Raw genomic sequence first — 13,037 nt, forward strand, 5'->3', positions numbered from 1 at the left:
AAACATGTTATATACTGAGAGACAGCAGCTGTAACAGATAATATAAACTAAACATGTTATATACTGAGAGACAGCAGCTGTAACAGATGATATAATCTAAACATGTTATATACTGAGAGACAGCAGCTGTAACAGATGATATAAACTAAACATGTTATATACTGAGAGACATCAGATGTAACAGATGATATAAACTAAACATGTTGTTATATACTGAGAGACAGCAGCTGTAACAGATGATATCAACTAAACATGTTATATACTGAGAGACAGCAGCTGTAACAGATGACATAAACTAAACATGTTATATACTGAGAGACAGCAGCTGTAACAGATGATATAAACTAAACATGTTATATACTGAGAGACAGCAGCTGTAACAGATGATATAAACTAAACATGTTATATACTGAGAGACAGCAGCTGTAACAGATTATATAAACTAAACATGTTATATACTGAGAGACAGCAGCTGTAACAGATGATATAAACTAAACATGTTATATACTGAGAGACAGCAGCTGTAACAGATGATACAAACTAAACATGTTATATACTGAGAGACAGCAACTGTAACAGATGACATAAACTAAACATGTTATATACTGAGAGACAGCAGCTGTAACAGATGACATAAACTAAACATGTTATATACTAAGAGACAGCAGCTGTAACAGATGATATAAACTAAACATGTTATATACTGAGACAGCAGCTGTAACATATGATATAAACTAAACATGTTATATACTGAGAGACAGCAGCTGTAACAGATGATATAAACTAAACATGTTATATACTGAGAGACAGCAGCTGTAACAGATGATATAATCTAAACATGTTATATACTGAGAGACAGCAGCTGTAACAGATGATATAATCTAAACATGTTATGTACTGAGAGACAGCAGCTGTAACAGATGATATAAACTAAACATGGTATATAGTGACAGACATCAGATGTAACAGATGATATAAACTAAACATGTTGTTATATACTGAGAGACAGCAGCTGTAACAGATGATATAAACTAAACATGTTATATACTGAGAGACAGCAGCTGTAACAGATGACATAAACTAAACATGTTATATACTGAGAGACAGCAGCTGTAACAGATTATATAAACTAAACATGTTATATACTGAGAGACAGCAGATGTAACATATGATATAAACTAAACATGTTGTTATATACTGAGAGACAGCAGCTGTAACAGATTATATAAACTAAACATGTTATATACTGAGAGACAGCAGCTGTAACAGATGACATAAACTATACTGAGAGACAGCAGCTGTAACAGATGATATAAACTAAACATGTTATATACTGAGAGACAGCAGCTGTAACAGATTATATAAACTAAACATGTTATATACTGAGAGACATCAGATGTAACAGATGATATAAACTAAACATGTTGTTATATACTGAGAGACAGCAGCTGTAACAGATGATATAAACTAAACCTGTTATATACTGAGAGACAGCAGCTGTAACAGATGATATAAACTAAACATGTTGTTATATACTGAGAGACAGCAGCTGTAACAGATGATATAAACTAAACATGTTATATACTGAGAGACAGCAGCTGTAACATATGATATAAACTAAACATGTTATATACTGAGAGACAGCAGCTGTAACAGATGACATAAACTAAACATGTTATATACTGAGAGACAGCAGCTGTAACAGATAATATAAACTAAACATGTTATATACTGAGAGACAGCAGCTGTAACAGATGATATAATCTAAACATGTTATATACTGAGAGACAGCAGCTGTAACAGATGATATAAACTAAACATGTTATATACTGAGAGACATCAGATGTAACAGATGATATAAACTAAACATGTTGTTATATACTGAGAGACAGCAGCTGTAACAGATGATATCAACTAAACATGTTATATACTGAGAGACATCAGCTGTAACAGATGACATAAACTAAACATGTTATATACTGAGAGACAGCAGCTGTAACAGATGATATAAACTAAACATGTTATATACTGAGAGACAGCAGCTGTAACAGATGATATAAACTAAACATGTTATATACTGAGAGACAGCAGCTGTAACAGATTATATAAACTAAACATGTTATATACTGAGAGACAGCAGCTGTAACAGATGATATAAACTAAACATGTTATATACTGAGAGACAGCAGCTGTAACAGATGATACAAACTAAACATGTTATATACTGAGAGACAGCAACTGTAACAGATGACATAAACTAAACATGTTATATACTGAGAGACAGCAGCTGTAACAGATGACATAAACTAAACATGTTATATACTAAGAGACAGCAGCTGTAACAGATGATATAAACTAAACATGTTATATACTGAGACAGCAGCTGTAACATATGATATAAACTAAACATGTTATATACTGAGAGACAGCAGCTGTAACAGATGATATAAACTAAACATGTTATATACTGAGAGACAGCAGCTGTAACAGATGATATAATCTAAACATGTTATATACTGAGAGACAGCAGCTGTAACAGATGATATAATCTAAACATGTTATGTACTGAGAGACAGCAGCTGTAACAGATGATATAAACTAAACATGGTATATAGTGACAGACATCAGATGTAACAGATGATATAAACTAAACATGTTGTTATATACTGAGAGACAGCAGCTGTAACAGATGATATAAACTAAACATGTTATATACTGAGAGACAGCAGCTGTAACAGATGACATAAACTAAACATGTTATATACTGAGAGACAGCAGCTGTAACAGATTATATAAACTAAACATGTTATATACTGAGAGACAGCAGATGTAACATATGATATAAACTAAACATGTTGTTATATACTGAGAGACAGCAGCTGTAACAGATTATATAAACTAAACATGTTATATACTGAGAGACAGCAGCTGTAACAGATGACATAAACTATACTGAGAGACAGCAGCTGTAACAGATGATATAAACTAAACATGTTATATACTGAGAGACAGCAGCTGTAACAGATTATATAAACTAAACATGTTATATACTGAGAGACATCAGATGTAACAGATGATATAAACTAAACATGTTGTTATATACTGAGAGACAGCAGCTGTAACATATGATATAAACTAAACATGTTATATACTGAGAGACAGCAGATGTAACAGATGATAAAACTAAACATGTTGTTATATACTGAGAGACAGCAGATGTAACAGATGATATAAACTAAACATGTTGTTATATACTGAGACAGCAGCTGTAACAGATGACATAAACTAAAAATGTGATATACTGAGAGACAGCAGCTGTAACAGATTATATAAACTAAACATGTTATATACTGAGAGACAGCAGCTGTAACAGATGATATGAACTAAACATGTTATATACTGAGAGACATCAGCTGTAACAGATGATATAAACTAAACATGTTATATACTGAGAGACAGCAGCTGCAACAGATGATATAAACTAAACATGTTATATACTGAGAGACAGCAGCTGCAATAGATGATATAAACTAAACATGTTATATACTGAGAGACAGCAGCTGTAACAGATTATATAAACTAAACATGTTATATACTGAGAGACAGCAGCTGTAACAGATGATATAAACTAAACATGTTATATACTGAGAGACAGCAGCTGTAACAGATGACATAAACTAAACATGTTATATACTGAGAGACAGCAGCTGTAACAGATAATATAAACTAAACATGTTATTTACTGAGAGACAGCAGCTGTAACAGATGATATAAACTAAACATGTTATATACTGAGAGACAGCAGCTGTAACAGATGATATAAACTAAACATGTTATATACTGAGAGACATCAGATGTAACAGATGATATAAACTAAACATGTTATATACAGACAGCAGCTGTAACAGATGATATAATCTAAACATGTTATATACTGAGAGACAGCAGATGTAACAGATGATATAAACTAACCATGTTGTTATATACTGAGAGACAGCAGCTGTAACAGATGACATAAACTAAACATGTGATATACTGAGAGACAGCAGCTGTAACAGATTATATAAACTAAACATGTTATATACTGAGAGACAGCAGCTGTAACAGATGATATAAACTAAACATATTATATACTGAGAGACAGCAGCTGTAACAGATGATATAATCTAAACATGTTATATACTGAGAGACAGCAGCTGTAACAGATGATATAAACTAAACATGTTATATACTGAGAGACATCAGATGTAACAGATGATATAAACTAAACATGTTATATACTGAGAGACAGCAGCTGTAACAGATGATATAAACTAAACCTGTTATATACTGAGAGACAGCAGCTGTAACAGATGATATAAACTAAACATGTTGTTATATACTGAGAGACAGCAGCTGTACCAGATGATATAAACTAAACATGTTATATACTGAGAGACAGCAGCTGTAACAGATGATATAAACTAAACATGTTATATACTGAGAGACAGCAGCTGTAACAGATGACATAAACTAAACATGTTATATACTGAGAGACAGCAGCTGTAACAGATAATATAAACTAAACATGTTATATACTGAGAGACAGCAGCTGTAACAGATGATATAATCTAAACATGTTATATACTGAGAGACAGCAGCTGTAACAGATGATATAAACTAAACATGTTATATACTGAGAGACATCAGATGTAACAGATGATATAAACTAAACATGTTGTTATATACTGAGAGACAGCAGCTGTAACAGATGATATAAACTAAACATGTTATATACTGAGAGACAGCAGCTGTAACAGATGACATAAACTAAACATGTTATATACTGAGAGACAGCAGCTGTAACAGATGATATAAACTAAACATGTTATATACTGAGAGACAGCAGCTGTAACAGATGATATAAACTAAACATGTTATATACTGAGAGACAGCAGCTGTAACAGATGATATAAACTATACATGTTATATACTGAGAGACAGCAGCTGTAACAGATGATATAAACTAAACATGTTATATACTGAGAGACAGCAGCTGTAACAGATGATATAAACTAAACCTGTTATATACTGAGAGACAGCAGCTGTAACAGATGATATAAACTAAACATGTTGTTATATACTGAGAGACAGCAGCTGTAACAGATGATATAAACTAAACATGTTATATACTGAGAGACAGCAGCTGTAACAGATGACATAAACTAAACATGGTATATACTGAGAGACAGCAGCTGTAACATATTATATAAACTAAACATGTTATATACTGAGAGACAGCAGATGTAACATATGATATAAACTAAACATGTTGTTATATACTGAGAGACAGCAGCTGTAACAGATGATATAAACTAAACATGTTATATACTGAGAGACAGCAGCTGTAACAGATGACATAAACTAAACATGTTATATACTGAGAGACAGCAGCTGTAACAGATTATATAAACTAAACATGTTATATACTGAGAGACAGCAGCTGTAACAGATGATATGAACTAAACATGTTATATACTGAGAGACAGCAGCTGTAACAGATGATATAAACTAAACATGTTATATACTGAGAGACATCAGATGTAACAGATGATATAAACTAAACATGTTGTTATATACTGAGACAGCAGCTGTAACAGATGATATAAACTAAACATGTTATATACTGAGAGACAGCAGCTGTAACAGATGACATAAACTAAACATGTTATATACTGAGAGACAGCAGCTGTAACAGAGTATATAAACTAAACATGTTATATACTGCGAGACAGCAGATGTAACAGATGATATAAACTAAACATGTTGTTATATACTGAGAGACAGCAGCTGTAACAGATGATATAAACTAAACATGTTATATACTGAGAGACAGCAGCTGTAACAGATGACATGAACTAAACATGTTATATACTGAGAGATAGCAGCTGTAACAGATTATATAAACTAAACATGTTATATACTGAGAGACAGCAGCTGCAACAGATTATATAAACTAAACATGTTATATACTGAGAGACAGCAGCTGTAACAGATGATATAAACTAAACATGTTATATACTGAGAGACAGCAGCTGTAACAGATGATATAATCTAAACATGTTATATACTGAGAGACAGCAGCTGTAACATATGATATAAACTAAACATGTTATATACTGAGAGACATCAGATGTAACAGATGATATAAACTAAACATGTTATATACTGAGAGACAGCAGCTGTAACAGATGATATAAACTAAACATGTTATATACAGACAGCAGCTGTAACAGATGATATAATCTAAACATGTTATATACTGAGAGACAGCAGCTGCAACAGATGATATAAACTAAACATGTTATATACTGAGAGACAGCAGCTGTAACAGATTATATAAACTAAACATGTTATATACTGAGAGACAGCAGCTGTAACAGATGATATAAACTAAACATGTTATATACTGAGAGACAGCAGCTGTAACAGATGCCATAAACTAAACATGTTATATACTGAGAGACAGCAGCTGTAACAGATAATATAAACTAAACATGTTATATACTGAGAGACAGCAGCTGTAACAGATGATATAAACTAAACATGTTATATACTGAGAGACAGCAGCTGTAACAGATGATATAAACTAAACATGTTATATACAGACAGCAGCTGTAACAGATGATATAATCTAAACATGTTATATACTGAGAGACAGCAGATGTAACATATGATATAAACTAAACATGTTGTTATATACTGAGAGACAGCAGCTGTAACAGATGACATAAACTAAACATGTGATATACTGAGAGACAGCAGCTGTAACAGATTATATAAACTAAACATGTTATATACTGAGAGACAGCAGCTGTAACAGATGATATAAACTAAACATATTATATACTGAGAGACAGCAGCTGTAACAGATGATATAATCTAAACATGTTATATACTGAGAGACAGCAGCTGTAACAGATGATATAAACTAAACATGTTATATACTGAGAGACATCAGATGTAACAGATGATATAAACTAAACATGTTATATACTGAGAGACAGCAGCTGTAACAGATGATATAAACTAAACCTGTTATATACTGAGAGACAGCAGCTGTAACAGATGATATAAACTAAACATGTTGTTATATACTGAGAGACAGCAGCTGTAACAGATGATATAAACTAAACATGTTATATACTGAGAGACAGCAGCTGTAACATATGATATAAACTAAACATGTTATATACTGAGAGACAGCAGCTGTAACAGATGACATAAACTAAACATGTTATATACTGAGAGACAGCAGCTGTAACAGATAATATAAACTAAACATGTTATATACTGAGAGACAGCAGCTGTAACAGATGATATAATCTAAACATGTTATATACTGAGAGACAGCAGCTGTAACAGATGATATAAACTAAACATGTTATATACTGAGAGACATCAGATGTAACAGATGATATAAACTAAACATGTTGTTATATACTGAGAGACAGCAGCTGTAACAGATGATATCAACTAAACATGTTATATACTGAGAGACAGCAGCTGCAACAGATGACATAAACTAAACATGTTATATACTGAGAGACAGCAGCTGTAACAGATGATATAAACTAAACATGTTATATACTGAGAGACAGCAGCTGTAACAGATGATATAAACTAAACATGTTATATACTGAGAGACAGCAGCTGTAACAGATTATATAAACTAAACATGTTATATACTGAGAGACAGCAGCTGTAACAGATGATATAAACTAAACATGTTATATACTGAGAGACAGCAGCTGTAACAGATGATACAAACTAAACATGTTATATACTGAGAGACAGCAACTGTAACAGATGACATAAACTAAACATGTTATATACTGAGAGACAGCAGCTGTAACAGATGACATAAACTAAACATGTTATATACTAAGAGACAGCAGCTGTAACAGATGATATAAACTAAACATGTTATATACTGAGACAGCAGCTGTAACATATGATATAAACTAAACATGTTATATACTGAGAGACAGCAGCTGTAACAGATGATATAAACTAAACATGTTATATACTGAGAGACAGCAGCTGTAACAGATGATATAATCTAAACATGTTATATACTGAGAGACAGCAGCTGTAACAGATGATATAATCTAAACATGTTATGTACTGAGAGACAGCAGCTGTAACAGATGATATAAACTAAACATGGTATATAGTGACAGACATCAGATGTAACAGATGATATAAACTAAACATGTTGTTATATACTGAGAGACAGCAGCTGTAACAGATGATATAAACTAAACATGTTATATACTGAGAGACAGCAGCTGTAACAGATGACATAAACTAAACATGTTATATACTGAGAGACAGCAGCTGTAACAGATTATATAAACTAAACATGTTATATACTGAGAGACAGCAGATGTAACATATGATATAAACTAAACATGTTGTTATATACTGAGAGACAGCAGCTGTAACAGATTATATAAACTAAACATGTTATATACTGAGAGACAGCAGCTGTAACAGATGACATAAACTATACTGAGAGACAGCAGCTGTAACAGATGATATAAACTAAACATGTTATATACTGAGAGACAGCAGCTGTAACAGATTATATAAACTAAACATGTTATATACTGAGAGACATCAGATGTAACAGATGATATAAACTAAACATGTTGTTATATACTGAGAGACAGCAGCTGTAACATATGATATAAACTAAACATGTTATATACTGAGAGACAGCAGATGTAACAGATGATAAAACTAAACATGTTGTTATATACTGAGAGACAGCAGATGTAACAGATGATATAAACTAAACATGTTGTTATATACTGAGACAGCAGCTGTAACAGATGACATAAACTAAACATGTGATATACTGAGAGACAGCAGCTGTAACAGATTATATAAACTAAACATGTTATATACTGAGAGACAGCAGCTGTAACAGATGATATGAACTAAACATGTTATATACTGAGAGACATCAGCTGTAACAGATGATATAAACTAAACATGTTATATACTGAGAGACAGCAGCTGCAACAGATGATATAAACTAAACATGTTATATACTGAGAGACAGCAGCTGCAATAGATGATATAAACTAAACATGTTATATACTGAGAGACAGCAGCTGTAACAGATTATATAAACTAAACATGTTATATACTGAGAGACAGCAGCTGTAACAGATGATATAAACTAAACATGTTATATACTGAGAGACAGCAGCTGTAACAGATGACATAAACTAAACATGTTATATACTGAGAGACAGCAGCTGTAACAGATAATATAAACTAAACATGTTATTTACTGAGAGACAGCAGCTGTAACAGATGATATAAACTAAACATGTTATATACTGAGAGACAGCAGCTGTAACAGATGATATAAACTAAACATGTTATATACTGAGAGACATCAGATGTAACAGATGATATAAACTAAACATGTTATATACAGACAGCAGCTGTAACAGATGATATAATCTAAACATGTTGTATACTGAGAGACAGCAGATGTAACAGATGATATAAACTAACCATGTTGTTATATACTGAGAGACAGCAGCTGTAACATATGACATAAACTAAACATGTGATATACTGAGAGACAGCAGCTGTAACAGATTATATAAACTAAACATGTTATATACTGAGAGACAGCAGCTGTAACAGATGATATAAACTAAACATATTATATACTGAGAGACAGCAGCTGTAACAGATGATATAATCTAAACATGTTATATACTGAGAGACAGCAGCTGTAACAGATGATATAAACTAAACATGTTATATACTGAGAGACATCAGATGTAACAGATGATATAAACTAAACATGTTATATACTGAGAGACAGCAGCTGTAACAGATGATATAAACTAAACCTGTTATATACTGAGAGACAGCAGCTGTAACAGATGATATAAACTAAACATGTTGTTATATACTGAGAGACAGCAGCTGTACCAGATGATATAAACTAAACATGTTATATACTGAGAGACAGCAGCTGTAACAGATGATATAAACTAAACATGTTATATACTGAGAGACAGCAGCTGTAACAGATGACATAAACTAAACATGTTATATACTGAGAGACAGCAGCTGTAACAGATAATATAAACTAAACATGTTATATACTGAGAGACAGCAGCTGTAACAGATGATATAATCTAAACATGTTATATACTGAGAGACAGCAGCTGTAACAGATGATATAAACTAAACATGTTATATACTGAGAGACATCAGATGTAACAGATGATATAAACTAAACATGTTGTTATATACTGAGAGACAGCAGCTGTAACAGATGATATAAACTAAACATGTTATATACTGAGAGACAGCAGCTGTAACAGATGACATAAACTAAACATGTTATATACTGAGAGACAGCAGCTGTAACAGATGATATAAACTAAACATGTTATATACTGAGAGACAGCAGCTGTAACAGATGATATAAACTAAACATGTTATATACTGAGAGACAGCAGCTGTAACAGATGATATAAACTATACATGTTATATACTGAGAGACAGCAGCTGTAACAGATGATATAAACTAAACATGTTATATACTGAGAGACAGCAGCTGTAACAGATGATATAAACTAAACCTGTTATATACTGAGAGACAGCAGCTGTAACAGATGATATAAACTAAACATGTTGTTATATACTGAGAGACAGCAGCTGTAACAGATGATATAAACTAAACATGTTATATACTGAGACAGCAGCTGTAACAGATGACATAAACTAAACATGTTATATACTGAGAGACAGCAGCTGTAACAGATGACATAAACTAAACATGTTATATACTGAGAGACAGCAGCTGTAACAGATGATATAAACTAAACATGTTATATACTGAGAGACAGCAGCTGTAACAGATGATATAAACTAAACATGTTATATACTGAGAGACAGCAGCTGTAACAGATGATATAAACTAAACATGTTATATACAGACAGCAGCTGTAACAGATGATATAATCTAAACATGTTATATACTGAGAGACAGCAGCTGTAACAGATGACATAAACTAAACATGTTATATACTGAGAGACAGCAGCTGTAACAGATTATATAAACTAAACATGTTATATACTGAGAGACAGCAGCTGTAACAGATGATATGAACTAAACATGTTATATACTGCGAGACAGCAGATGTAACAGATGATATAAACTAAACATGTTGTTATATACTGAGAGACAGCAGCTGTAACAGATGATATAAACTAAACATGTTATATACTGAGAGACAGCAGCTGTAACAGATGACATGAACTAAACATGTTATATACTGAGAGATAGCAGCTGTAACAGATTATATAAACTAAACATGTTATATACTGAGAGACAGCAGCTGCAACAGATTATATAAACTAAACATGTTATATACTGAGAGACAGCAGCTGTAACAGATGATATAAACTAAACATGTTATATACTGAGAGACAGCAGCTGTAACAGATGATATAATCTAAACATGTTATATACTGAGAGACAGCAGCTGTAACAGATGATATAAACTAAACATGTTATATACTGAGAGACAGCAGCTGTAACAGATGATATAATCTAAACATGTTATATACTGAGAGACAGCAGCTGTAACAGATGATATAATCTAAACATGTTATGTACTGAGAGACAGCAGCTGTAACAGATGATATAAACTAAACATGGTATATAGTGACAGACATCAGATGTAACAGATGATATAAACTAAACATGTTGTTATATACTGAGAGACAGCAGCTGTAACAGATGATATAAACTAAACATGTTATATACTGAGAGACAGCAGCTGTAACAGATGACATAAACTAAACATGTTATATACTGAGAGACAGCAGCTGTAACAGATTATATAAACTAAACATGTTATATACTGAGAGACAGCAGATGTAACATATGATATAAACTAAACATGTTGTTATATACTGAGAGACAGCAGCTGTAACAGATTATATAAACTAAACATGTTATATACTGAGAGACAGCAGCTGTAACAGATGACATAAACTATACTGAGAGACAGCAGCTGTAACAGATGATATAAACTAAACATGTTATATACTGAGAGACAGCAGCTGTAACAGATTATATAAACTAAACATGTTATATACTGAGAGACATCAGATGTAACAGATGATATAAACTAAACATGTTGTTATATACTGAGAGACAGCAGCTGTAACATATGATATAAACTAAACATGTTATATACTGAGAGACAGCAGATGTAACAGATGATAAAACTAAACATGTTGTTATATACTGAGAGACAGCAGATGTAACAGATGATATAAACTAAACATGTTGTTATATACTGAGACAGCAGCTGTAACAGATGACATAAACTAAACATGTGATATACTGAGAGACAGCAGCTGTAACAGATTATATAAACTAAACATGTTATATACTGAGAGACAGCAGCTGTAACAGATGATATGAACTAAACATGTTATATACTGAGAGACATCAGCTGTAACAGATGATATAAACTAAACATGTTATATACTGAGAGACAGCAGCTGCAACAGATGATATAAACTAAACATGTTATATACTGAGAGACAGCAGCTGCAATAGATGATATAAACTAAACATGTTATATACTGAGAGACAGCAGCTGTAACAGATTATATAAACTAAACATGTTATATACTGAGAGACAGCAGCTGTAACAGATGATATAAACTAAACATGTTATATACTGAGAGACAGCAGCTGTAACAGATGACATAAACTAAACATGTTATATACTGAGAGACAGCAGCTGTAACAGATAATATAAACTAAACATGTTATTTACTGAGAGACAGCAGCTGTAACAGATGATATAAACTAAACATGTTATATACTGAGAGACAGCAGCTGTAACAGATGATATAAACTAAACATGTTATATACTGAGAGACATCAGATGTAACAGATGATATAAACTAAACATGTTATATACAGACAGCAGCTG

The sequence above is a fragment of the Poromitra crassiceps genome (genome assembly GCF_964638095.1).
Source record: "Poromitra crassiceps genome assembly, chromosome: 21".
NCBI lineage: Eukaryota > Metazoa > Chordata > Actinopteri > Beryciformes > Melamphaidae > Poromitra > Poromitra crassiceps.